Raw genomic sequence first — 6,339 nt, 5'->3', positions numbered from 1 at the left:
GGGGGGTTGGACTAGATGACCTTTGGAGGTCCCTTCGAACCCAAACTATTCTATGATTCTATGATTCTATATTTGATTTGCTTGCTGGCCATCCTATACAGGTGGAAATCACAATGAGATCTCAATGACAAGTGGACCCTTTATGTGTTTTCTGCTCTTGTGTGGGCATGACAGACAGCAAGTAATACTGAAATTAATTTAGTATGAAGGAAAAGGGCAGGGATCCTCTGTAGCAATTCTGAGTGTAGCGGATCATAACCTGAGCGTGAGACAACAGTGTCATGCTTGTGAAAATGACAGGAATCATACTGGAATGCTGAAACAAAAGTGCAACCTTCCAGCCACACTGAATAATCCTTCTTCTCCTCTTGGCATTTTGGTTCGTCTTAGCTGGGATATTAAGTACATTTCTAGACGATGAAATTCAAGGAAGCTGCAGACCTGCCGATAGAGAGAGCAAAAAAATATCCCCAAACCAACCCCACAAACACCAGATCTAGAAAATAATATAAACAGTAGGACTGAAAGAACTGAGATTATTTAGCAGGAAGACAAGGCTGAAGAGGGATGTGAAAATAGTCTTCAAGTGTGTAAATCGTTGTGAAGGGAAGAAACAAATAAACTATACTATTATGAACAAGAAAAAACAGTAGTCTGACATTTCAGCAGACATTAGGAGAGCCAGTCTAACCATAAGGACAGCTGAGCACTAGACTGTCTTGCTTAAGGGATCTGTGGTGTGTTTATCATTGAAAGTTTTTAAGCACAGTTTGGACAAACATCGTTCATCCTTCGGGAACACTTAGGTGTGGACTGACCGACCCTGCCTTAGGGCTGCAGGCATGGACGAGCTGTCTTGTTATGTTTCTTCAGGTTCTCTATCTCGGATTCATTTATAGAGAGGATTGTTCTGTGGCATTGTCTGGCAGAAAGAAGCAGTTTTGGCATGCTGGCTCCCAGACAGGAATCAGGAACTGAAAGAAATTGAGAGCTCCCACTGCAGGGCAATTAGGTGTTCACAAGAATGTGTTAAAACAGTATTAGTCATTTTAAACAAAAATTACAATGAACAAATAAAGAACAAAGCTATAGAAAGAAGACATACATAATTCATAGATGAAGGAAGTTAGTTCTATTGATAACATAGAAATAAAAAATGTGAGAAACTGTAAAGATTGTAATTTCTGTGTTAAAAAACACTAATGGATGCTCAGCCTAGTAGATAACTAAATTGTCTAAGTTTCCGAGGAAAAGTTTTACATGGAAGTTGGGGGTCATGGGCAGGTGGGAAACTGCCTGAAAACAAGTTCACAACAAGAGGAGCACCACCTTGGAGTGGAGGTCTTCTTTACATCCCATCACTAATGCAAAACTGTCTCCTCCTACATCTGAGAAATATCTATACTTAGTCTGTTGTTTGCTGTAAAGCTTCTTTCTCTGCTCATGCATCTAGAAAATCCTGGCTTTTGTCTCACTTCTGACGTCTCCCACTTGCATTTTTCCTGCTATTCTATTTTCTATTAATCTGAGTCAATTTAGCAAATGAGAAAATGAGGACCAGACAGCACATAATTTGATTACTCATGTTCTCTTAAACATTTGCCCATATTACTGAAAACTAATTCTAATTCAGCACTACTCTTTTTAGCCTACTAAAGCCTAAAAAGAGACTAAGGTTATAAGACTATTCCAGATGGGGATCATGCCTCCCTGTAGTCAGCAGAGATTAATGGGTACTTTTAGGGAGAGGTTCATGTGAAGGTATCTGTTTCTCTCTATTGTCGTCATATTGTCTCTCTCAGCAGCTATAAAGGGAGCCCATGGTGATTATTTCAGATAGAGACATCTGCACTGTAGATGTCTATGTTCATTCAGAATCCCACCTCTTGTTTCTAAATAATATAAACCTTTGCTTATTCGTACTTTCATAGAATAGACTAGATTCTTTATTGCCCTTTCATGTTTATGTGGTAATAGGTGTGTTTTCTGGGTTTGCTGATGTACTGTTTCCATGAGATAGTGTGTTGTTTTGCAGGATGCAGTTACCTGTGGAGTGTCTCATCTTCATCCCAAGCTGCAGGTGAGGGAGGTTTGACAGAGCCAGGCTGTGTGATTTACACCTGATTTATACCTAATTGTAATGGCCAGTTTGGACATTAGAGCTGCTGAGGGACATGGCTGCTGAGAGCTGATGGGTGGTAACCAGTACCTTCGTAACAGAGTGGGAGCAGTATAAAATGGCCTGGAGCACACAGAAACACAGAGTCATTCAGCCAAAACCGTCCCTCTTAACTTATTGACTTCTTCTTTGGTGGATGGTGTATACTTCCACTCCTCTGCTGAGCTCCTGGGCACTTGCTGCCTTTGACCCTTCCTACAGCTCACTCAAAACACATCACTGAGATTATCTTCAATGGGCATTTATCCTGCCTTGTTGTTCCTGTTGACTTCTCTCTTCCAGTTCACAGAATCGCAGTCAGAGAATGGTTGAGGTTGAATGGACCTCTGGAGATCATCTGGTCCGGTGGTCTGCTCAAGCAGGGCCACCTAGAGCCAGTTGCTCAGGACCGTGTCCAGATGGCTTTTGAACATCTCCAAGGATTGAGACTCCACAACCTCTTTGGGAACCTGTGCCAGTTCTCAGTCACCCTCACAGTAAAAAAGTGCTTCCTGGTGTTCAGAGGGAACCTCCTGTGTTTCAGTTTGTGCCCGTTGCCTCTGGGCCTATCCCTGGGCACCCCTGAAAAGAGCCTGGCTCCATCCTCTTTGCACCCTCACTTCAGGTATTTACAGACACTGATATGATCCCCTCTGAGCCTTCTCCAGGCTAAACAGTCCCAGCTCTCTCCCGCTTTCCTCATAGAAGAGATGTTCCAGTCTCTTAATCATCTTTGTGGCCCAGCATGTCCACATCTCTTTTGTACCGAGGAGCCCAGAACTGGACACAGTACTCCGGGTTTGGTCTCACCAGTGCTGAGTAAAGCGGAAGGATCACCTCCCTTGACTAGCTAGCAATGCTTTGCCTGATGCAACCCAGGATTCCATTTGCCGCCTTTGCCACAAGGGCCCATTGCTGGCTCATGTTCAACCTGGTGTCCACCAGGACCCCCAGGTACTTTCCTGCAAAGCTTCTTTCCAGCTGGCTGGCCCCCAGCATGTCCTGGTGCCTGGGGTTGTTCCTTCCCAGGTGCAGGACTTTGCAGTGCTCCTTGTTGAACTTCATGAGGCTCCTGTCAGCCCATTTCTCCAGCCTGTTGAGGTCCCTTCAACCTGGTGTCCACCAGGACCCCCAGGTACTTTCCTGCAAAGCTTCTTTCCAGCTGGCTGGCCCCCAGCATGTCCTGGTGCCTGGGGTTGTTCCTTCCCAGGTGCAGGACTTTGCAGTGCTCCTTGTTGAACTTCATGAGGCTCCTGTCAGCCCATTTCTCCAGCCTGTTGAGGTCCCTCTGGACGACACCACGACCCCCTGGCATTAAGCCACTGCTCCCAGTTTTGTGTTGTCAGCAAACTTGTTGAGGGTATACTCTGCCCCAGCATCCAGATCATTAATGAAGATGTTAAACGGGACTGGACCCAGTATTGACCCCTGGGGTACACCGCTGGTTACGGGCCTCCATAGACTTCATTCCACTGATCACCACTCTCTGGACCCAGATGTTCAGCCAGTTTTCAACCCACTTGAGTTTCCTCCAGGTTTTATTCACTTGCAGAGAAAATTAATTCACCAGAAGTTGCTTTCACCTCCCCAGCCCAGAGGACCTGCTGGCAGATTAACAGATGATCTATGAGCAGATGTAGTCCCTGGACCTCAATCTAAGATGCAAATTCTCTCCTTTTAGCACACAAAGAAGATTTCATGTTAGAGGAAACGTTTTTTTAATTCCACAGACTGGAATGGAGAAGTTCTTACTTGTATCTGACTGGCTGATTCGTGTTTCTGAGTTATGGACATCAGTGTACAATGCTTGTCCTTTGTTGCTGTCCCTTGGCAAACCATCATACTAGACCCCTCCCTGCTTCTGGAAACTTCTGGTGTGAGCTGGATCCTGCAAAGAAGGGAGCAAGAATGTCCAAGATGGAGGGTAATATGAATAGCTGAAAGTTATGAAGCAATGCTCATTTCTACTTCTATGTCTTGTTGATGAAAGAAACTTCAAACTTTTTCTAAATTAGTATATTTAATCTTTTGCAGGGAATTCTACAAAACACATGGTAGAGGAGGTGATAGGAACTGATTTTCTCTGCCTGCCACAGAAATAATAGTAATTGCCAGGTTTTAAAAATGCCCAATCCTTAAAATTTTAAAGAATTAAAACCCAGAAGTGACCCTAGTGCCTGACCTTTTTCATAACACAGACATAGAGTACCATGCTGAAATACATCAGTATCTCCACGGGCTTGCAGAGCTCCTGACAGACCATCGGGAGCAGGGTGTAGGTACACGGGCTGTGGGCAGAACCACTGGAGACTGAAACAGGAGCAAGAAAATTGAAGCAGGTGTGGTCTTGCATGAATTCAGTCTATTGCCATGCTTTTCAAAAGCTGTAGGAAGAGGCTGGGCAGTTTGGGAAGCCTCTCAAATGATCGTCGTCCTTTGGGCAGCAGAAGATATACATGAATATGAGAAACTGAGAATATGAGAAAGACAGCACACAACAGTGCCAAACAAAGGTTGTATTCCTAAGTGTGTGGTATTTTCAAGGGTAGAAATCAGAAATTAATTAATTTTCAAGAGCTGCTAATGTATAATTTTTTTCAATAACATCATAAAATAAAGCAAATTGTGTATGGTATATGTTTTTATATGTTATAGATATCAATTTATTTTCCATGTTCCATATAGATTTTAAATACATCATAGCATCAAAATAATAATTTTTTAAAATTAATATGCTACTTTATTTTATATTCTTCTGTTTATTTTAAAATTTTAGAAGTATTTATTTATTTAGAAGTATTTAAAATTTAGAAGTATTTATAAAAGCTGAAAAGTAGTGGCATAATTTTTATGCTCCTCTGCTTGTAAAAATAATTGTATTCGTCTGGATGAATAATGAAAGGATGAAATACCCTGTATCATCAGCATTTTACTGTAGTCATGTTTTATTAATCAAATTCATCAGTTTACCGATTTTCTTTAAAACTGTGTTCTGACATTATTTCAAGAATATTAAAATACAGGAGATGGAGTGAGAAAGTAGGGTACATGTGTTAGTAAAAGGTCCAGATCTCACCATTGTAGAGTTTTTTTTATTTTGATATTTTAGGTAAGGTGATCTTAGAAAACTTTTTGAGGCATCCAAACAAAATTAACACCATTACATGGCAGCAAAAATCAATGGGAGCTCTGCTCACCCTGAAGGTGGCCTCACTGTTCTCCTGCCTCACCCCGCTCCCCTGTCACACTGTGGGCTCACCGTGCCCTGGGATCCTCCCTCTGGGGCTGGGAAGAGACAGGAATCTCCCGATCGGAGCAGAGTCTGAGGGGAGGTGGGTCCTGCCAGGCTGTGGATCTGCATGACTGCTGCCAGAGGTGGAGCGGCCAAGGGCAATGGTTTCGGGCCAGCAAAGGAGAAATGAGTGTGGGGATCCTGCTTCTTTTGCAGTGTTAACACCAGGTCCCAGCCGTTTTCTTCTGACTCCTTCTGCTCCTTTCCATTCATGTGCAGCCAAGGGTAGGTCTGGGTGTCCCCAACTGCCACTGTGTGACCCTGCCTGAGCAAACACACCTGGCTTGCCAGCTGTAATTGCACAGTCCTTGGGGGGTAAAGCATGTTTCCTCTGGGCTTTGACACCCCCTTGGAGAAGTAAGATGAAAGTCCTGGTTTAAAAAGGAAAACAGGCTGTGCTTCCATCATGTGCTGTGCTCTTTTGGTGCCTTCCACCGAAAGGCTCGTCCAGCTTCCCGTCATCTCCATTTGCAGATATTGTCACCTGTACAGAACACTGACAAGCGGAAGGGGAGTACAGAGCCAAGGGTGGGAAAGGCAACGTCGCCTCTTAATGGGACAGGAACAGAGGGAGCAGAGCAGAGATTGGAAGAGAAACCTAGAAGAGGAAAAATCTTTGTCTTCTGATAGTTCAAGGTTTTGCACCCCATCTTGCTATAAAATTCTGAGGCTCAAGATACTTTCCTAAAATGTATTCTTCTCTTTGCCTCTTTGTCGTGGTTTAGCCTCAGTCGGCAACTGAGTACCACACAGCTGCTCACTCACTCCTTCCCCCCCGGTGGGATGGGGGAGAGAATTGGAAGAGTAGAAGTGAGAAAAACTCGTGGGTTGAGATAAAAACAGTTTAATAATTGAAATAAAATAACAATAACAATAATAATGTAATAAT

The sequence above is a fragment of the Aptenodytes forsteri genome, unplaced genomic scaffold, assembly GCF_000699145.1.
Source record: "Aptenodytes forsteri isolate BGI_AS27 unplaced genomic scaffold, ASM69914v1 Scaffold354, whole genome shotgun sequence".
Lineage (NCBI taxonomy): Eukaryota > Metazoa > Chordata > Aves > Sphenisciformes > Spheniscidae > Aptenodytes > Aptenodytes forsteri.
This window is presented reverse-complemented; position numbering follows the sequence as displayed.